General features: G+C 46.6%; 1 pseudogene; it reads left to right on the top strand.

Moving 5' to 3' along the window:
• Positions 1 to 15224: 15224 nt before the first annotated feature.
• LOC124790252 lies at positions 15225 to 15342 on the top strand (annotated as a pseudogene).
• The last annotated feature ends 7189 nt before the right edge of the window (positions 15343 to 22531 follow it).

Genomic DNA, 22531 nt, shown 5'->3' with positions numbered 1-22531 from the left:
ATTAATGAGTTGGGAAAAAATGAAATATTTCACGGAAAGCTGCTGCTAAGATATGTAAATGAAGTGTCAAAACTTTCATCTGTTCAAGGCCTAGCTGTTTTGCACATAAAAAGATACATTGGTGGGGTATTTAAATGTCAAAAAGGCTTCCTTCGAATGAAGTATGTTAGGAAGGCAAACGAGGAGTCAGTAAGATTATGCTTTCTGAATAAAACTTGAAAATGAAAAATGAAAGAAATCAGTCAAATATTTTATGAAATTATTTGTGTAAAAGAAATAAGTATATCAGAGAAACGTTCTACGTGCCTTTGAATGATGCTCGAAATCGCAAACAGGAAATAAGATGCACCAAACGTTTCCCTAATATTTTTTATTTCATGCTTTTAGACAAATCATTACACAAAACGTTCGACTTTCTTTCCAAAAATTTCGTATGCTATACTTTTACAGACTGTTTAGATTAATTGAAACGCTTGGCCTTAACACTGACTGTTGATGAATTACGTTCGCAACATCAAATATCTGTAGAATTTCATACTGTATACATAAAACTTAGTATACAGTATTGTAACTGAGTCAGTTAAACTAAAGAAGGAACCCAGGACCTTTCTGAAGCACGCAATTGCGTACTGTAACGATACCTCTACACCACAACTACCTATAATTTCGTATTATCAATCTATGTATTTAGGTAGTTAGTCTTGTAGTCAGTCAGTATTCCGCATTTATTGGCTGATAAAAGCTCTTGATCATGTAAAAAACATTCCTATTTAATTTACTGATAAGATAGTCGAATGATCCTCTTCACGTGTACTCGAAGTGTGGTGGTCTTCGTAGTTGACGATATTTATGAAATTCTTGCATTGCGATTCCTCCCTTTATAAATTTCATGCACAGAATTTCTTTTGGCTTTATTTTCTTAAGTAAACATAATTTTCTAGCCTTACTCTCCAGCTGCAGTATTCTTCAGTTTTATAGAAACAGCTGGTTGGCTCTAAGCAGCCATGTTATAGCGCGACATGGCCGCTCGCACGCACGACACCCGAGCTTTTCGCCCAAAGCTGCTGCTTGTCGCTGGAGTGTCACGTATCCAGAAGTCGCTCGCTGTCGGTCGCTTCTGTCGCTCACGTAGGACACGGGCTAATGGGGTAGATTGTGGAGGCGCGCGTTGCCGAAGTCGCGTCCAACTGAAAGACTTGTACAAGGCCACTGAACCACACGAAATCATTGTTATTAATGGTTCACTTCCGAATACTAACACGTTTCAGTAGCTGAGGCAGTACAACATCCGCAGATCAGAACACTGGACTCGAATTCAGGAGGACGATGGTTCAAACTCGCGTCCGGCCATCCTGATTTAGGTTTTCCGTGATTTCCCTAAATCGCTTCAGTCAAATGTCGGGATGGTTCCTTTGTTAGGGCACGGCCAACTTCCTAACCCATCATTTCCTAATCCGATGGGACCGATGACTTCGCTGTTTGTTCCCCCCCCCCCCCCCCCAAATCAATCAATGAATCGATTTTAGTAAAAGGTGTACAGCTTTGCTTCCGCCATTTTCCCAACATTTGAGGCTTTAATCAAACAAATCTGTTACACATGTATCATTCAAAGTATTTTCCATCGCTGGCCACTACTTTCTCCCATCTTTCGGGCAGTGTACGAATCCCGCGTCGATAAAATTGTTCATCTTTTGAAGCGATCCACGAATCGATCCAATTTGTGACTTCTTCATGAGATCAAAATTGGTGGTCAGCCAGGCCATGCGCCATTGACCTAAACAGGTAATAGCCAGAGGGAGCAATGTCTGGAGAATACGGCGGGTGGTGTAGGACTACCTATTTTAATGTTTCGAAGCACGTTTTGACCTCTTTTGCAATGTGGGGTCGAGCGTTGTCATGCTGCAAAATCACTTTATCGTGCCTCTCGCTATATTGCCACCGTTTGTCTTTTAATGCTCTGCTCAAACGCATTAATTGCGATCTATAACCAGCACCTGTGAATGTTTCACTTGGTTTTAACAACTCATAGTACACGACGCCGGGCTGGTCCCACCAAATGCAGAGCTTGATCTTGGAGCCGTAAAAATTCGGTTTGGCCGTCGACGTGTAAGCATGGCTGGGATATCCCCATAATTTTTTGCGTTTAGGGTTATCGTAAGGAACCCATTTTTCGTCCCCGGTCACAATGCGATACAAAAATCCCTTCCGTTTTTGCCTCTGAAGCAACTGTTCACAAACGTCTCTTCGTTTCAGCTCACACGGGACCCAAGTTCCTTCTTTCTGAATCATGCCCATAGCTTTGAGACGTTTTGAAATGGCTTGCTGTGTCACTCGCACTAATCAAGCCAATTCTCCTTGAGTCTGACGCGAGACTTCACTCAGCAATGTCTCAAATTCTGCATCTTCGAAAACATTCTCTCTTCCACCACTTTGCCGGTCTACGACGTTAACATCACCGTTCTTGAAGCGTTGAAACCACTCGTGACACGTTCTTTCACTAATACCGCCATTACTATACGTACTTGAGAGCGTTCGATGAGACTCAGCCGCTGTTTTCTTCATACTGAAATAAAACAGTAACACTTCCCACAAATGACGATAACTGGGCTCGTAATTTTCAGTTAATAACAACTTTATGATGCAGACACAAATCGACTAATGTTTGAATGAGGTTGTGCTGACCGAGGCCGAAGCTAACTGCCTGACGTCTGCGATCTGTTTCTTCCGACTGCTACTTACCGTTGTCGCTACCTATCGGCAAACGGCGGAAGCAATGTTGTACACCTTTTACAGTTACCCACACCATGCTGAACTATTTAAGTATTATTTACTCCAACAGACAAATATCAGCATCTCCATATGAAGTAGTTACAAGTCTAACCAAATGGAAGAAGATAAAAAAAACTATATTTCACTGTTTTTAAAATCAATCATCCTTACATTGCCACTTCAGACACTCAAATCATTTTGATTCTATTTGTCATACTAAAAGAGTTATTTCCTAAGAAATAACACTCCCCCTCCTTTCCTCTGTCCTTTTCCCGGGCTCCCTCTCCCCCCCCTTCGCTCCTCTTTCTTCCCCACCTCCCCTCTCTTTGCCCCCTTCTCTCCCCCAAGTCCTTTTACATTTCCCTCCTCTGCCTCCTCTCATTCCGTCTCGCGTCTGCCCTTCTCCCCCTTTATTAGTCCTCTCCCTCCTTGGTTCCCCCCCCCCTTTTTCGTTTTTCCCTCTCCTCCCTCCTTGTTTTCCCCCTACTCCCGTCCCCCCCCCCCCCATCTGCCTTGGATCGGGAGTGCCATCTTTGTGCCGCCCTTTTCGTGCAGTGTTTTACAGTGTGTTTTTTCAGTGCATGCTCCGTGTTGTGTCTTTTGGGACGTGTAGCGAACAGCCATCATACTGTCGCTGGGTGTGCTTTTTTTTTCCACTTGCGAACAGAAACCAGACTGCCGCCATGATTTTTAATTGTGTGTCTACTATGTTACTTGTCTGATTCCTGTGTATTTTATCAACATTGCCAACCCCTTTTGCTTTCTGTTTTAACTTTCCGCATTTTTACGCCATTTTACACTTTAAATCACCATTTTATCGCCTGCTTTTTCTTGTTTCTTTCTTCTTCCTTTTTTAAACAAAAGTCTGTAGGCTGTAGAGGAGCATAGTAAGCTGCTGCCAGCCCGCCCCCTTTCGGGGGGGAATTGAAAATCAATAAAGGAAAAAAAAAGAAATAACTGTTTCTTAGGAAACTATGATGCGTAAAAAATTTACCGTACGTGTGATACCATGGTCCGATGTAAGAGACGGTCTGATGAGAATCATCAGATCAGGTTAAGTAAACAAATAATTAAAAATAAAACAAAAAGGAGAACTTCGGTTTATTACCTTTTTACTCCCCTTCATATACTCAAGTATAATGAAATAGGAGAAAACAACGAGAAGATTATGATTTATCATCTTTCTACTACTATGTTACCTTCCAAATCCTTAATCAGAAAGACACAATTAAGAATCGGAAATATTTTTAACTTCAGTGTATAGCGAGGTGACGCAAGTCATGGGAAAGCGATATGCACACATACAGATGGCAGCAGTACAGCGTAAAAAGGGTATAAAAAGGAAGTGCATTGGAGGAGCTGTCATCTGTACTCAGGTAATTCACGTGGAAGGGTTTCCGACGTGGTTATGGCCGAAAGACGGGAATTAAGAGACTTTGAACGCGGATTGGTAGTTGGAGCCAGTCGCACGGGACATTCTGTTTCGGAAATCGTTAGGGAATTCAATGTTCCGAGATCCACAGTGTCAAGAGCGTGCCGCGAACATCAAATTTCAGGCATTACCTCTCACCACGGACAACGCTGTCACAGTACAAGCGAGCGTAGCGGCGTTTGCATAGAGTTGTCATTATTAACAGACAAGCGACACAGGGTGAAATAACCACAGAAATCAACGTGGGACGTACGACAAATGTAAAGTCGCTGATGCGAACCTTTGCATGGAGTTCGACTCGCAAGTAGTCGGTTCGAAGCCTAATTGTGAATGAAGTTTTTCCCGCCAAAATTTGCCCGGCAAGGGGAAGGAGAAGTAGTGGGGGCGTGACGTTCCTGATCTCCACAGCTCACGCCATGTCCTGCATTAAATTTCAGTTCTCTCCCGCAGTGTTTTTTGCCGACTGCAGCCCGTGGTCTACGCGTGTTTCGTTTTTGTTTGTGGTTGCAGCCTAAAATGGTGGCAAAAATCTGTTCTAGTTAACTTTAAGGATGAAAGTGGCGGTGGCATTAGAGATAGTTTTTGTTTGTAGGTTAAGCCGGCCGAAGTGGCCGTGCGGTTAAAGGCGCTGCAGTCTGGAACCGCAAGACCGCTACGGTCGCAGGTTCGAATCCTGCCTCGGGCATGGATGTTTGTGATGTCCTTAGGTTCGTTAGGTTTAACTAGTTCTAAGTTCTAGGGTACTAATGACCTCAGCAGTTGAGTCCCATAGTGCTCAGAGCCATTTTTGTTTGTTTGTAGGTTAGATATAGTTTGGGAGTAGTGTGGGTGTTAGGAGCCAACGTCTGAAGTGGAATAGGTCTAGAGCGGGTGGGGTGGGAGCGGGGGGGGGGGAGGGGGGGGAGGGGGGGAGGGGGCGCCTGTTAGTGTTACTGCTTTTGTATTGTGGGGTACCGGGTTCGATTCCAGGTCGGATCGGAGGTTTTCCTCGCCCAGGGACATAATCATTTCATTTCAACTTCATCGCAAAGACTGTCCGTCCGTAAGGTCACATAAAGCTAGGTTCGCCCTTGGTGCTATTCGAGAAAAGTAGGCTACTTGCCAGCTTTTACCACATCCCTTCTCTTATCATACAACAAAAAGACGGCTCCTCGCTATACAAACACGAAATTGGTGACGACGAGTACGCGTATTCTCCCTGTTAATGAATATGTCTGCGCTACACGCTGGATTTTCTGCCTTTCTCCTTCACTGTAGCACTTCGGAGATCTGGTTTCCATTTATACAACGAGTCCTCACGTTTGCCTTGGGCTTTGAATTACTTGGGTGTTTCTTGGAAGAGCAAAGCCAGTCGGGTTTACAGGATTACATTAGAATTTCTTGAGATCCGCAGTTACAGTATCTTCCCAGGCTTTCTTCCAGTATAGCACAGTAACAAAGTTGTTACTTTCTAAGCATATAGTTTCCTCAAATGATGGCTTTCTGCAGCGGAGTCGTTTAATACACTCATGCTCATAAATTGAGGATAATTGCAGAATGTGGTGGCACACAACGTGGCACTACACACAACTGGCGCTAATAGCATAGGCACATAGGGAACACACACGACACAGATCTGTACGTAAACGGTATTGGGGATAAGTTGAGAAAACCGTCCCGCAACACATGTGCTACAAAACACCACTGTTTCCTGCGCATGTACCCCGACATCAATATGGGATACGATCACCATGCACCCTTACACAGACCGCACAACGGGTTGGCATACTCTGGATCAGGTGGTCGAGCAGCTGCTGGGGTATAGCCTCCCATTCTTGCACCAGTGCCTGCCGGAGCTCCTGAAGTGTCGTAGGGGTTTGAAGACGTGCAGCGATACGTCGACCGAGAGCATACCAGACGTGCTCGATGGGGTTTAGGTCTGGAGAACAGGCAGGCCACTCCATTCGCCTAATATCTTCTGTTTCAAGGTACTCCACCACAATGGTAACTCGGTATGGCCGTGCTTTATCATCCATCAGGAGGAAGGTGGGATCCACTGCATCCCTGAAAAGGTGGACATACTGGTGCAAAATGACGTCCCGATACACCTGACGTGTTACAGTTCCTCTGTCAAAGACATACAAGGGTGTACGTGCACCAATCAGTCCCACCCCACACCATCAAACCACGACCTCCCTTTCAAGGACATTGGTATCTGGTTCCCGGTTCACGCCAGAACTCGGCGAGAGTCACTGTTCAGACTAAACCTGGACTCGTCCGTGAACATAACCTGGGACCACTGTTCCAATGACCATGTAATGTGTTCTTGACACCAGGCTCTCCTGTGACCAGAGGTCAGTGGAATGCACCTTGCAGGTATCCGGGCGACTAAACCACGTCAGTTCAGTCGTCTGTAGACTGTGTGTCCGGAGACAACTGTTCCAGTGGCCTTACTAAGGTCCCGAGCGAGGCTACCTGCAGTACTCCGTAGCCATCTGTGGGCACTGATGGTGAGATTTCGGTCTTCTTGTGGTGTTGTACACAGTGGACGTCCAGTACTGCAGCGCCGGGACACGTTTCCTGTCTGCTGGAATCGTTGCCATAATCTTGAGCTCACACTTTGTGGCACGTGGAGGGCCCTTGCTACGACCTGCTGTGTTTGACCAGCCTCCAGTCGCCCTAGCATTCTACCCCTCATAACGTCATCAGTAAGTATTCTTTGAGCAATTTTCAACACACAGTCGCCATTAGCACGTCTGAAAACGTCTGTACACTTACTCGCTGCACCGTACTCTGACATGCACCAACACACCTCTGCGTATGTGGACTGCTGCCAGCGCCACAGTGCGACGATCGCAGGTCAAATGCACCGCATGGTCGTACCCCGAGGTGATATAAACCCGCAAACCGCCGACCATAGCGTTGTTTCGCAATATATCAGCATTATCCATAATTTACGACCATGAGTGTATATTTTGCTGCGTACTCATCCACCGTTTTTTGAATCCACCGTCCAAAAGAGCCTCGAATGAGAGTGTCCGCACGTTCAAACATTGCAAGAGCCACAACTGTCTGCGGCCAGCATGCACGCGGGAGATCGGCCAGGCTTGCGCAATCTTGTTTCGATTATGGATAGACGCCTCCCCCAACAACTCTCCGTGCTTTTGTTCACTGCCAGGTTTCCGTAGACATTCTGCAAGCATCTACGGATATCCGTGGTGCTCCGGTTATCCGCCAAAGGAAACTGAATGATAGCTCTCCTCTCGGAACGTCCATCCGCTACAGACGCCATTTTGCAGACAACGTATAGCGCTGCCACCTGTCGGAACTTCATGAAACTATAAGGGCTCAGTCGGCAATGTCACGATGCCCCACAATAAATTCCGCATATTTTCAACTGAAATTGATCGAGAAAAAAAATGGGTACGTTACTTAATGGACGGCCCTCGTATTTCGACTTATCAGCTCCTTCAATGTGTGCGCTACCTTTCGAATCAACCTCTACACCAGAACGCTGCCAATCGTCCAGTTCCCGGTCTGCACATGTGCCCGGAATCCCTCCGGCCGGGCTGCGGTAAACGCCCTGGTCGGCCGTGGGCGGCAGCGTGTGCGTAATGCGAAGGCCTAATCACGCCGCCATAGCTACCGACGCTTCTGGCGCCCTCATTAAGAAACCGCCACCGCAGCAGCACCGTCGCAGCGCCCCGAACCTTCGTCTCCCCACCCCCTTCCCCCCACCTTTCTGCCTCCCCTCCCTCCCTCTTTCACCCTCTCTTCTCTTCTGTGTCTTCTCCTCGCTCTGCTTAGTCTTTCAAATTTGCGTTCATTAAGCCCTAATTAGTCCTCTTGAGGTTTTCCGACAAGTAATTAACTGCTACTGCTACTTTTTGTGTGGAATGTGGCGGAGCGGAGGAGACGGCGGATAAGGTTCTAGATTGTTCCCGCTCTCCACTTAAGAACAACAACTTGAAACCAATGTTTCGGCGGAACTCCGCAATTTACATCATCGCCGTCTCCCGCCTATACCTCAGCCCCTGTCTTCCGCCCTACGCCCGCTCCTCAACCCTTTTTGCTCCGCCGTGGCCCGCGGCGCTTCTTGTAAACGCTGAATTTAACTAAACACTTAGTTGGTCTTTAAAACAATCCCTGCCTCCGCCCGCGCCGCCCCAGTCTTGCAACTCTAATTAGCAGCCCAGTTTAATTACTTGAGCTCATTTAGGAAGATTATGAACAAGGAGAGAGTCTTATATGGTTAAATGCAAGGAGGGAGGACGGCGAAAAGACTGCCAGATCATTCGCTTCTTCGAGCGGACGCTTCCGAGGGATGCCGGACTATGAATTCGGCGTTAAATTTTTTTTCGTGTCCTCCGTTTGACTCAAAAGTCGATGCCTAATTGCTTGACTAATCGGAACGAAAGTCTAGTCAACAGTGCCTCAGGACACGGGGCTATTATCACAGCTTTGATGGCACTCGACAAACATAAGCACCCAACCGTCAGAGAAAACTTTTGTGGATTTCAGTGAAAAGTTTAGCTTTCTTTAGATGTGGTCTTGCGGAACTTTTTTAATTTCTTGATCGCAATGACTTCATATTTTCTAATATTTAGTATTTAGGATTTTTTCGTAGAAAACACCTGCTGCCCTTTAGCTTGTTTGATGCCCTTCTCGATTTATTTCTGACTTGCGCTTAACCTTTTATCTCTGAACATCTGTTAAGCGCAACGGCCCCCAAAATTTGTTTTATATTTTCTAAATCTTGATCCGGCCTACATTTACCTTCACTCTTCAGCTTTTTCCAACGCGATTTTAATCAATGTCAGATCAAAAGTATCCGAACATCTATACTGAAGAGCCAAAGAACCTAGTGCATCTCCTTAATATTGTGTAGGGCCCCCGCAAGCATCCTGAAGTGCCGCAACACGACGTGGCATGGACTCGACTAATGTCTGAAGCAGCGCTGCAGGGAATTGACACCGTGAATCCTGCTGGGACGTCCAAAATTCATAAGAGTACGAGGGGGCGAGGATCTCTTCTGAACAGCACGTTGAAGGCATCCCAGCTGTGTTCGAATGTGTGTGAAACCTTATGGGACTTAACTGCTAAGGTCATCAGTCCCTAAGCTTACACACTACTTAACCTAAATTATCCTAAGGACTAACACACACACCCGTGCCCGTGGGAGGACTCGAACCTCCGCCGGGATCAGCAGCGCAGTCCATGACTGCAGCGCCTCAGACCGCTAGGCTAATCCCGCGCGGCCCAGCTGTGTTCAATAATGTTCATGTCTGGGGAGTTTGGTGGAGTGTTTGAACTCAGAAGAGTGTTCCTTGAGTGTTTAAATTCAGAAGACTGTTCCTGGAGCTACTCTATAGCAATTTTGGACGTGTGGGGTGTCGTATTGTGCTGCTGCAATTGCCCAAGTCCGTCGGGATGCACAATGGACATGAATGGATGCACGTGATCAGACAGAATGCTGGCGCACGTGTCACCTGTCAGAGTCGTATCTAGACGTATCAGGGGTCCAACTGCACACACCCCACACCATTAGAGAGCCTCCACCAGCTTGAACAGTCCCCTGCTGATACGCAGCGTCCATGGATTCATGAGGTTGTCTCCATACCCCTATACGTCCTTCCGCTCCATACAATTTGAAACGAGACTCGTCCGACCAGGCAACATGTTTCCAATCATCAACAGTCCAATGTCGGTGTTGACGGGCCCAGGTGAGGCGTAAAGCTTTGTATTGTGCAGTCGTCAACAGTACACGTGTGGGCCTTCGGTTCCGAAAGCCCATATCGATGATGTTTCAAAAATGGCTCTGAGCACTATGGGACTTAACATCTGTGGTCATCAGTCCCCTAGAACTTAGAACTACTTAAACCTAACTAACCTAATGACATCACACACATCCATGCCCGAGGCAGGATTCGAACCTGCGACCGTAGCAGTCGCGCGGTTCCGGACTGCGCGCCTAGAACCGCTAGACCACCGCGGCCGGCGATGATGTTTCGATTAATGGTTCGGACACTAACACTTGTTGATGTCCCAGCATTGAAATCTGCAGCAGTTTGCGGAAGGGTTGCACTTCTGTCACGCTGCACAATTCTCTTCCGTCGTCGTTGGTCCCGTTCTTGCACGGTCTCTTTCCGGCTGCAGCGATGTCGGAGATTTGATGCTTTGCAGGTTTCCTGATATTCAAGATACACACGCGAAATGGTCTTACGGGAAAATCGCACTTCATTGCTGCCTCGAAGATGCTTTGTTCCATCGCTCGTGAGCCGACTATAACGCCGCGTTCAAACTCACTTAAATCTTCATAAGTTGCCATTGTAGCAGCAGTAACCGAACTAACAACTGCGCCAGACACACTGTGTGTTATACAGGCGTTGTCAACTGCAGCGTCGTATTGGGGTGTCTGTTTACGTATCTCTGTATTTGAATACGCATGCCTATACCAGTTTCTTTTGCGCTTCAGCGTATAATGGTAATCAGATTTATTAGTTATGAACTGTATATTAAAATTGAAGAAATTGAAAAAAGGTAGGAAATGAAAGAGATGGGACCTGGTCAAACTGAAAGAACCAGAGGTTTTTGATAGTGTCAGAGGGAGGATTAAGGAACGATTGACACGAGCAAGGGAGAGGAATGTAGTAGAAGAAGAATGGGTAGCTTTGAGAGATGAAATTGTGAAGGCAGCACAGGATCAAGCAGGTAAAAGGGAGAGGGCTAGTAGAAATCCTTGGGTAAGTTGCTATGGGACCAAACTGCTGAGGCCATGGGTCCCTAGCCTTACACACTACTTAATGTAACTTCAACTTACGCTAAGGACAACACACACATCCATGCCCAAGGGAGGACTCGAATATCCGACGGGGGGTGCCGAAAAATGCAGTAAATGAATCAGGTAAAAGACAATACAGACTTGACTTATATAGGCGTTGCCGTCCGCAGCGGCGTATTCTGCCTGTTTACATATCTCTGTATTTGAATACGCATGCTGTAACTGTGGTGTCACCGCCAGACACCACACTTGCTGGGTGGTAGCGTTTAAATCGGCCGCGGTCCGTTAGTATACGTCGGACCCGCGTGTCGCCACTATCAGTGATTGCAGACCGAGCGCCGCCACACGGCAGGTCTAGAGAGACTTCCTAGCACTCGCCCCAGTTGTACAGCTGACTTTGCTAGCGATGGTTCACTGACAAATTACGCTCTCATTTGCCGAGACGATAGTTAGCATAGCCTTCAGCTACGTCATTTGCTACGACCTAGCAAGGCGCTATTACCAGTTACTATTGATACTGTAATAATGTACCGCCAAGACCGACGTTCACCATTAATGGATTAAAGTTAAGTAGTCCACCAGCTACGTTCGTTTTTTCTAAATTCTAATTTCCTTGTCCTGTTCCAGACCTCACGCCAGCCTGCGTGAGCTAAAACGCGTGCCTTTCGGCTTCCTCTTGTATCCCGGTGTTGGCTGTCCTGCCAACCCACAACAGTAACATCATAGATTAAGGGTCGACCTGCGACAGCAATCGCACAACTTACGTACGGGCCGTTAGACGCCGCGCGAGCGCTAAGAGTGCATTGCGGTCGCAGGCGCGCGTGTTGCGTACGGGCCGCGAGGTGCCGCCACGAGCGCAACCGTATATAAGTGCCGACAGAGTTCGGCCGGATCTCGTTTTGTTGGCGTCTCATTTTTGCCTATTCTCTTATTTGCTTGGTTGCCTAGCTCCTATTCGTTTATGGCTCATGTTATTGTGCTCTCTTTCAGCCATTCTGACTGTTTTGATTTACTCCCGATTGAGAAGTGCTCATTTTGGCATTTCACTTTTGCATATTTCTCATTTTGCTAGTAATATGCTCCTTAGCTTTTTACAGTTGAATTGATTGACATAGTCTCATGTACTGTTTGTTCATTTCAGTCTGTTCATATTTTGATATACAAATACAGTAATAATTACCGGAAGCATTTCTTCCCTTAAACTTGTGTAAAGTATTCTCGATGTAGGATTTGTTCTGTGACACAGGTTTAAGGTTTTGAATATAAATTATTTACGAAACTGTGAATTAAAAGAATTAATTTTTTCAGTTTGTACATCAGACGACAATTTTGTGATATGATGGAGAAAATTGAGGGGCGAACCCATGGAAATAGTCTTAAGTGATCCCCTTTAAAAATAAAAAAATTGTGACACTGAAAGACGTGACACTGTAGGCACCGAAAATTTTTATGTATATAAAATTATACGTCACACTGCCTATACTAGTTTCTTTGGCGCTTCAGTGCATTAGTGGATGTTAATATGGGGCGTGTCCACCCTTCACCTTTATGACTGTTTGAAGTCTCATGGGAACACTTTCAGCGAGGTGTGTGAACGTGTGTGTGGGAATGGTAAGCCATTCTTCCTCAAGAGGTGAGAGCAGAGAAGGTAGCAATGTTGGACGCTTGGGTCGGTACCGGATTCTTTACTCTAACTCATCCCGAAGGTTTTACACTAATTTCAGGTCGGGAGTCCCGACTGGGGATTCTGGGTAGCCCAGTTCATTTCAGGAATGTTATTGTGAACAACCTCCTGTTCCTCTTTTGCACATACTATACAGTGCTGAAATATCATGTTTATATCCTTCCGTATTTAGCGTTTTCTTAAGCACAATGAGGAGACCACACCCTAAAGACAACAAACATCGTCATACTGTAACACAATATTCGTACTTCACTGTTGGCAATATACATAAGGCAGGCAATGTTATCCAGGCTTTCGCCAAACCCAAATCCTTCCATCGGATTGACACAGTGTATAGAGGAGTTCATCATTCCAGCTCACTAGTTTCAAATCATCCACTGTCCAGTAGCACCTGCCTTTAGACTACATCAATCATAGGTTAGCACTGAGAACAGAAATATATGGCTAATGAAGAACTGCTCTATCGTTGCACCGCCTTCCTCCTAACTCCCTACGCAACTGTGCCAACTGTACTGCTGGTAGGATTTCGGTACTCGCTACTGACTTCTTCCTATACTTTACGGCAAGCTGAGAAAGAGAGAGAGAGAGAGGGGGGGGGGGGGGAGAAGAGGGTGATATATACGTGCGTGTTATTAACCCCTTCCCCAAAAACATTTATCCTCTTCATACCTCGTCTACATTACCACAGATGACGTGTCACCGGTCTCATTTGTACCAAGACTGCAGTACACGTGAGGCGCCTATTTGCTTCCGCTGCCCTGAGTGGAATGCATAAGTTCTAATAAACGTTCACCAACCTGTAGTCTTCTACAGCTGTTGTCCCCTGCGCAGAAAACAGCACGTAGGTCGTGATTCCGTAATATTGACTCTGTAAGAAACTCTTTGCGAGGAACTGTCATTTTAGAAATGATTTAATTTCGGAGGCAACATGTCTGTCCCCCGAAACCGCAGTACCAGCTCTGTTCACAAATTAGACATTGCAAATTGAGTCTTAACTGATACCGCGGCGGACAACATGTCCGTCCTCAGACACTGCCGAACCAGCTCTGATCTTACAGCCGGCCGAAGTGGCCGTGCGGTTAAAGGCGCTGCAGTCTGGAACCGCAAGACCGCTACGGTCGCAGGTTCGAATCCTGCCTCGGGCATGGATGTTTGTGATGTCCTTATGTTAGTTAGGTTTAACTAGTTCTAAGTTCTAGGGGACTAATGACCTCAGCAGTTGAGTCCCATAGTGCTCAGAGCCATTTGAACCATTTTTTTCTGATCTTACAGCCGAACCACTTCGCCCGCCATCCAAGTTAGGCGCCATCCGAGGATCACCGAAGTGCTTCGTCTGCCTTTTAGTTTCGCAGTTGTTCATTATTCTGCTGGTTGTTAATACTTGTGAAATAATGGAATAATAGTACGCTATTGAGAGATGCTTCAAGTATGAAATGTAAGTAAATATGCTGTTTAGTTTGTTTAATATTAATAGCAGAAGAATGTCATTTTGGCGCGCAACTCCCAATCGCGAAGGAGGACCACACTTTAGGCGGTCTTTCCCACGATACCCGTACCCACTAAACCATCTGTCATCGGTACCTCACACCACATTACGTCATCTTGCAACTGCTTTCTTCTCAACTGCTCTAAAAAGAGCTTCTTGTACCTGAATATGATGGCTGCAAAGTCAGAAATATTATAACTTCATGCGATTCTTTACAGCTGTCCACAATTATCGACGGTCCCTGTCCTTCAGCACATGAGGTCGGCCTAATCTTGCTTCAGCTGCGATTCTTCTTTTGCGTTTCCACTTCGTAATCAAATTAACGACAGTCGGCTTAGATTTGTTACTCGGGTGACATCCGGTATTTTTTTTTTTTTGTCCCAACGACGATCAAATGTTCAGATGTGTGTGTATTCCTAAGGGACGAAACTGCAGAAGTCATCGGTCCCTAGACTTACACACTACTTAAACTAACTTATGCTAAGAACAACACACACATACATACACACACACACACACACACACACACACACACACACACACACACACACACACACACACACACACACACACACACGCACTAGGGAGGACTCGAACCTCCGGCGGGAGGGGCCGCGCAATCCGTGACATGGCCAACGGCGATCCACATTTTTTGGTGTCAAGTAGGAATATGTGTTCACTTTATTTATTTGGTAGACTTGTGGGGTTAACTTATCAGGGCCTTTGCTTTGGCCAGTAATATACCTCCAGCTAATGTAGTAGTTTATATTTTCATTGTACTAGTGATCGTTGTACTTTACAACGGTGCTATGGGAGTGGCATTGTCCGACCCAATGTTAGTATATGATAACTGAACATCTCAAGTTGTGTACGTTATTACATAATTTCGTCGACCGCTTCCTGGTCAATCCATTTATTGTGTCCGTATGGAGTTCGTTATGTAGATCAACTATTCTGGTATAAAGGCTGACACCAACTATCCATCAAAGTATTATATTTTGCACTACTTAGAGGCGATTTGTGTGTGTTTGGCTAGCCAGACACCAAATAGAACTGCTGTACAGAATTTTAAAAAGGACTGTTGCTTTATACAGCTAACGGCCTTGCCACAGTTGTAACACCGGTTCCCGTCAGGTCACCGAAGTTAAGCGCTGTCGGGATGGGCTGGCACTTGGATGGGTGACCATTTGGTGTGCCGAGTGCTGTTGTCAAGCGAGGTGCACTCAACCATTGTGAGGCAAACTGAGGAGCTACTTGATTGAGAAGTAGCGGCTCCGGTCTCGGAAACTGACATACGGCCGGGAGAGCGATGTGCTGACCACATGCCCCTCCATATCCGTATCCAGTGACGCCTGTGGACTGAGGATGACATGGCGGCCGGTCGGTGCCTTTGGGCCTTCATGGCCTGTTCGTGAGGAGTTTAATTTAGTTTAGTAGCTTTATACAGTCGTAACTTAGTTGTGGTGTTTAGGTACAAACTTTTGAAAAAGGGGAAAGGTTTCTTAGCCATTCCAGTGGCTTTCTTTCTAAGATCCTGTAAATGTCTATAGAGGAATAATTGTTTGTCCAGAGCGATCCTTAAGTATGTCGTATTAGTACTCGATGGAATGTCTTGTCCATTCAGACTCAGTGTAAAAGGCATCTGCGGAGGTTTTTTACTGAATAAATGACAGTCGTCTTAGCCGGGCTTAACTGTATTTCGTTAACCTTGCACCATGCCACTGCAGGTTCGAGTGGTTCTTGGAGTTGTCTGATATTGGCCTGGATGTGTCTTCCGATGATAAAGTAAGCCGTATCATTAGAAAACTTCGCTATTTGCACTCCAACCACTGTTGGCATATCGTTGACATAAATATTTAATGATAGGGGTGAGGAAACCCATCCTTGGGACAACACCGCTCTTGCCCGACAGGCGTCGGATGATTGGCCTTGGAGTGTTACGATCACTTTACTGTCTGTCAGGTAATTAGCAATGAGTTTGACGCAACACTCCCAATCCCCCGTTTTTACTAGCGGGTCCAGCTCTGATGACATCTCGTGGTCAATTCCGCATTACGTATGAGTGCCCGGATACCTTTCGTCACATAGTGTACATGTATCTTCTACCAACTAATCCATCTCGCAATAATTTCCCAGTCACTTCGTTTTTCAATTACTGTTACTACTACGTCTTCATTTCATACTACACCTGTCTATTTATAATTTAACGAGTGGCGGTAGTAGCAAAGTTCCCGTACGTAAGACTGTGTTGCCAGGGACACAGACATTGTACTGACTTTGTGCGTCCGAGCTACATTATGTTGGTTTAGTAATCTTTTACTATTTCCACCAATGTGTAATTGGTTTCATTGTGCTGCTTGTGCTTCAGCAGACAGCAACACCAGGGGAGCGTTCCAGATTGAACTCAAATGGGAATTCCTCTAGGAAAGGCGGCGTTCCTTTCGAGGAACACTATTTAGAAAATTTAGGGAGCCGGCATTTGAAGCTGACTGCCAAACGATTCTACTGCCTCTAACATACATTGCGCCTAAGGACCACGGAGATAGGTTTCGAGAAATTAGAGCTCATATCGAGGCTCTATTTCCGAGTGGAACAAGGAAAGGAAATGACTAGTATTGGTACAGGGTACCCTCCGCCACGCACCGTACGGTCGCTTGCGGAGTATCTATGTAGATCTAGGTAGCACAGAGCGAAGTGTGATGTTGAAATGACTTTACTTGAGGTTTTCACACTGAAGTCGTGCGAAATCAACGATTCTTCTCATGTAGAGCTTACATTACCTAAAGAAGAACACATCAAAAGGGTGGCAATCTTTTGTTGTCTCCCGTGTGTTCAAATGGCTCTAAGCACTATGGGGCTTAACATCTGATGTCATCAGTCCCCTAGACTTAGAACTACTTAAACCTAACTAACCTAAGAACATCACACACATCCATGCCCGAGGCAGGATTCGAACCTGCGACCGTAGCAGCCGCGTGGTTCCGGACTGAAGCGCCTAGAACCACTAGGCCACAGCGGCCGACTCCCGTGTGTCTTTGACCTGTTATTTCGATGCTTTGTTTACACGTCACCAAAGTTCCTCTCTTGGACCTTCAATAAGTGATCATTTAAATGTGTCTCGTGAAAAGACTCGCAGTTTTGCGCGCGGATGGTTCATACCAGTGTTTTACTGGTGAGCGATTTATAGTCTGAGCACATCTGCGTGCAGTTCTGACCATTCGAGATTACTCACTTTCTCTGTTAGAGTGAACAGTTAGTACTGTATGACTGAAATTCGTACAGAATAGAGAAGAAAGAGAAAAAACCAAAATCAAAAACGGTACAAATACGAGTGTGGCTCAGTGGTCTCGTGCAAGTCTCTCTATTGCACGCCACTTTGCCGACTTGCCTGTCCCTAACCTACCCCAAGTATCCAGCAGGATAAAGAGGACCTACAGCTTAACGTGGAATGTGAACCACAGGTCGTTTCTGGCGTCTTCTAACATCGTTGAGAAGTGAAGGCTAGCTTGAAACGAAGACTGAAAAACAGTTCATCTAAACGTTTTGATTAATGAGCTTGCGAGTATCAAAATACCTGACACATATGGGCGTATCTTTTGACTACATTGAGTAAAAAAGCACTCCGTCTTCAGGTCACAAGTGGCCAATCGTGACCATCCGACAGCCGTGTCATCCTCAGATAAGTATGCAGATAGGAGGGTCGTGAGGTCACCACACCGTTCTTCCGGTGGTTACGATGGTTTTCTTTGACCGGAGCCGCTACTATTCGGCATCACGAGGCTGAGTGCACCCCGAAAAATGGCAACAGCTTATGGCAACCCGGATGGTCACCCATCCAAGTGCCGGCCACGCCCGACAGCGCTTAACTTCGGCAATCTGACGATAACCGTTGTATCCATTGCGGCAAGGCCGTTGCCTTCATTTATCCCGCCAAGGGACCGTATCTGACACAAATTTCAACTTAATACTTCTAACAGTTCCACACAAAAAAATTTGTTTACAGACAGACGCTTATATATTTTGATTTCGTGGCCTTAGAAGCTTAAGATTTCTACACTACCAAGGGACCGTAGACCTTAGTATGTGACATAAATTTCAACTTGAGACGCCTATCCGTTCCGGAGGAAAATGGGGTCTTAACACACAGACAGATAGACAAATAGACAACAAAGTGATCCTGTAACGATTTCGTTTTTACCGACAGAGGTACGGAGCCCTAAAATTGTGGACTGCTTCACATATTCTGCAGAGATCAAGCGAGAAACTCCATGGTAAAGTTGCGATAAGCAAGGTTGGAATTTAATGCCCTACATTCATGTGATACTTAGCTTTTATCGTAATCGTTCATGATGCACCCAAGTACAACTTTCCACGGGACTAGAATGTTCCCGAGATATGGTCTACCACTGAAATAGCATTGCCTTCTCACCCAACCCGTGACTTTTCCTTTCGCGATAGACTCAATACAAAAGGTAAATGTGGTGTCTGTTCTTTCAGACTACCCTCGTATGTTAGATCAAAGCATAAAACTATGTGAGAACTCTTGGAAGGAACTATTGCTTCAAGTTATATTAGTCATAATGAAGTGGTCTGAATTAATACGTATTGAGACACAAAGCAGTTACAGACTTGGGCTGCGATTGGGTCGTCGGATTCAAATTCTCAAATGGCTCTGAGCACTACGGGACTTAAAATCTGAGGTCATCAGTCCGCTAGAACTTAAAACTACTAAAACCTAACTAACCTAAGGACATCACAAACATCCATGCCCGAGGCAGGATTCGAACCTGCGACCGAAGCAGTCGCGCAGTTCCGGACGGTAGCGCCTAGAACCGCTTTGCCACCACGGCCGCCTCATATTCTCAACTTACAAATGTAGTATCCCTTACCCATCATTCTCATTACTCGCGGCATTTCGCTGATTCCTGTAAGAGTTAGAGCCGGGTGGCGTCCGCACTGAAGAGAACATAGATGTCCTCCCCTGAGTTATATATCTGGGGTGTCTGTTCCTTCGGACATGTCCGAGAGAATAGACACCACACACACACACACACACACACACACACACACACACATATATATATATATATATATATATATATATATATATATATATATATATATATATATATATATATATAACTCAGGCACATGTCCGAAGCAGTAGACACCACACATATATAACTCAGGCGAAGACGGCTAATGAACACTTCTTATATGGATACGAATGTAGTGTGTGGACATACAAGGTGAGAATGTGGGTCTCGCGGGAGGCGTGCTCGAGATAGTCCCTGCAGTCGCGCTGCGCTCTGTGGTGTAGGTGGCGCAGATGGATAGAGCTTTTACCATGTAAGCAGAAGATCCCGGGATCGAGTTCCGGTGGGGGCACACATTTTTGCCTGTCCCTAATGATGTGTATCAATGTCCGCAGCAGGTGAAGGTATTAATATATAATCTTCAGTGGGGATGCACACCAGGTTCGCAACTCTTACGGGAATTGGCGAAATGCCTCGAGTAATGAAAATAATGGCCAAAGGGTACTACATTCGTTGTATGTGAATAAGTCGAGAATTTGGGTCTGATGTGAGGCTTTCTAGGCTGACCACTGCGTCTAGATGGCGCAGTAGTTATCGCATATGCCTTCTAAGCAGGAGACTCGGATTCGAATCCCGCCCCGGCACAAATTTTCAATTTTCCCCATTGATTTAAATCACTACCCACTCGCAGCCCACGTTTGTAATTCCTTTGTGTGTCAATACATATTACTTCGGAGCATCCCATAATAACTAATACAGGGTGTTACAAAACGGTACGAGCAAACTTTCAGGAAACATTCCTCACACACAACGAAAGAAAATATGTTATGTGGACATGTGTCCGAAAACGCTTACTTTCCATGTTAGAGCTCATTTTATTACTTCTCTTCAAATCACATTAATCATGGAATGGAAACACACAGCAACAGAACGTACCAGCGTGACTTCAAACACTTTGTTACAGGAAATGTTCAAAATGTCCTCCGTTAGCGAGGATACATGCATCCACCCTCCGTCGCATGGAATCCCTGACGCGCTGATGCAGCCCTGGAGAATGGCGTATTGTATCACAGCCGTCCACAATACGAGCACGAAGAGTCCCTACATTTGGTACCGGGGTTGCGTAGACAAGAGCTTTCAAATGCCCCCATAAATGAAAGTCAAGAGGGTTGAGGTCAGGAGAGCGTGGAGGCCATGGAACTGGTCCGCCTCTACCAATCCATCGGGCACCGAATCTGTTGTTGAGAAGCGTGCGAACACTTCGACTGAAATGTGGAGGAGCTCCATCGTGCATGAACCACATGTTGTGTCGTACTTGTAAGGGCACATGTTCTAGCAGCACAGGTAGAGTGCCCCGTATGGAATCATGATAACGTGCTCCATTGAGCGTACATACTGACGAAGCTAAAATGAGCTCTAACATGGAAATTAGACGTTTCCGGACACATGTCCACATCACATCTTTTCTTTATTTGTGTGTGAGGAATGTTTCCTGAAAGTTTGGCCGTACCTTTTTGTAACACCCTGTATAACTTGAAGCAGTAGTTTCTTTCAAGAGTTCCCATATTGTTTTATACTTTGATCTAACATACGAGGGTAGTCTGAAAAGTTTCTGACCTCAGCATGGAGACAGTAGCGCCTGTTAACAAAAATGGGGAATTTGTTTGCGCGTGCCTAGTAAGACACTGTTAAAAAGGGGTAGGACGTGTGACTAGTGGTAGAGAATTTGAGAGTGTAGTAGCGCCAGTGAAAAGTTATTGCGATTTTAAGTTGGGGTTATTCCGCGTGTTCCAGGAAAGGAGCTGACGGGGGACGAGGACGACTCCTGCGGCGTGCGGGAGGACCTCTGCAGCGACGCGTCCGACGACAAGAGCGCCTCTGGCGGCAGCAGCAAGAAGAAGAAGTCGGGCAGCGGCGGCGACGGCAAGGGCGGCGCCGTCGGCGGCGCGGGGGGCGGCGGCGGAGGCGGCGGCGGGGGCGGCGCGGGAGGCGGGGGCGGCAGCGGCAAGCCGCGGCGCGCGCGCACCGCCTTCACGTACGAGCAGCTGGTGGCGCTGGAGAACAAGTTCAAGACGACGCGCTACCTGTCGGTGTGCGAGCGCCTCAACCTGGCGCTCAGCCTGTCGCTGACGGAGACGCAGGTGAAGATCTGGTTCCAGAACCGGCGCACCAAGTGGAAGAAGCAGAACCCGGGCATGGACGTGAACTCGCCGACGGTGCCGCCGGCGGGGCCCGCCGTCGCCGGCCCGCCCTTCGGCGGCTCGCCCTACTCGCACCACCAGCACGGCGGCCTGCTGTACGCGCCCTACCCCTACTCGCTGCCGGGCGCCGGCGCCGCAGCCGCCGCCGCCGCCGCCGCCGCGCCGCCGCCGTCCCAGCCGTACGGCCACCCCTACTTCCACTCGCTGGCCGGCCACCACTCGCTGGGGCACTCCTCATGAGGCTCGCCGGCTCACGGCCCGCGCCGCGCCGCATAGCCTCGCGCTCACCCTCCACCGCAAAGCCGATAAGCCCGGTGCCCGCTTCCCGTAGTTACGAGATCCCCGGGACGAGACGCGCGAACGGACACTGTGCTACGTCTCGTCTCTGAACAGTGAAATCGTCGCAGGACCAAAGTAGCTCGACAGGGAAACTCCTCCCATTTGTTTGGACCCAAAATACTCCGACAAATTCCTGTCTTCACCACGAAACCTTAAATGTGATGAGGTTCAGACTGAAATGTAACTTTCTGACACATTATGGAAGCCAGATTATGTATGTTGGCCCTAGGCCATACTACGTTGACCCTAAACCTTATGGGGGCTTTGTCCAGTTTTATCCAGCTGTCCAATGAGAGCTTCTGTACAGGGACTTGAGGTCCATAAACGCTAATGGACCCTCTGATATAAATATTTGGCTCAGCTTGCAAAAGTGAAATCGCCACTGGACCAATGCAACTGACCGGGGAAAGTCAGCTCCCACTTTCGAGCCTTTAGTAATATCCAGATAAACTGCCTCTGCCCAGAATGAAACGTTAACTGCAATTTACGTTGTAATAAAACTTCCTGACAGATTACAACTGTGAAATGAAGTGCTATATTGGCTCTGGCTCGGTGGCTGATGAGTGTTTCGCCCAGTTTGGTACGACTCTCCACTGAGATAGCTTCTCCACCAGATCTGGAGGACGAGATGGACACTGTTATACAAGTTACGTCAAGTTTAAAGAGTTAAATTGGCCTGGACCACAGAAACTCAGCTCCCATATATCGACAGCCTTAATTAATTATTTATTTCAAGTTTCTGCTACCAGTCACTTTTTATTTTATTTTATGCTTAATCTAACATAATGCAACGAGTTTCGAACATGTTCTGTTCATTTTCAAGC

This window comes from Schistocerca piceifrons, chromosome 3 (assembly GCF_021461385.2).
Source record: "Schistocerca piceifrons isolate TAMUIC-IGC-003096 chromosome 3, iqSchPice1.1, whole genome shotgun sequence".
In the NCBI taxonomy this organism is placed as follows: domain Eukaryota; kingdom Metazoa; phylum Arthropoda; class Insecta; order Orthoptera; family Acrididae; genus Schistocerca; species Schistocerca piceifrons.
This window is presented reverse-complemented; position numbering and strand designations above follow the sequence as displayed.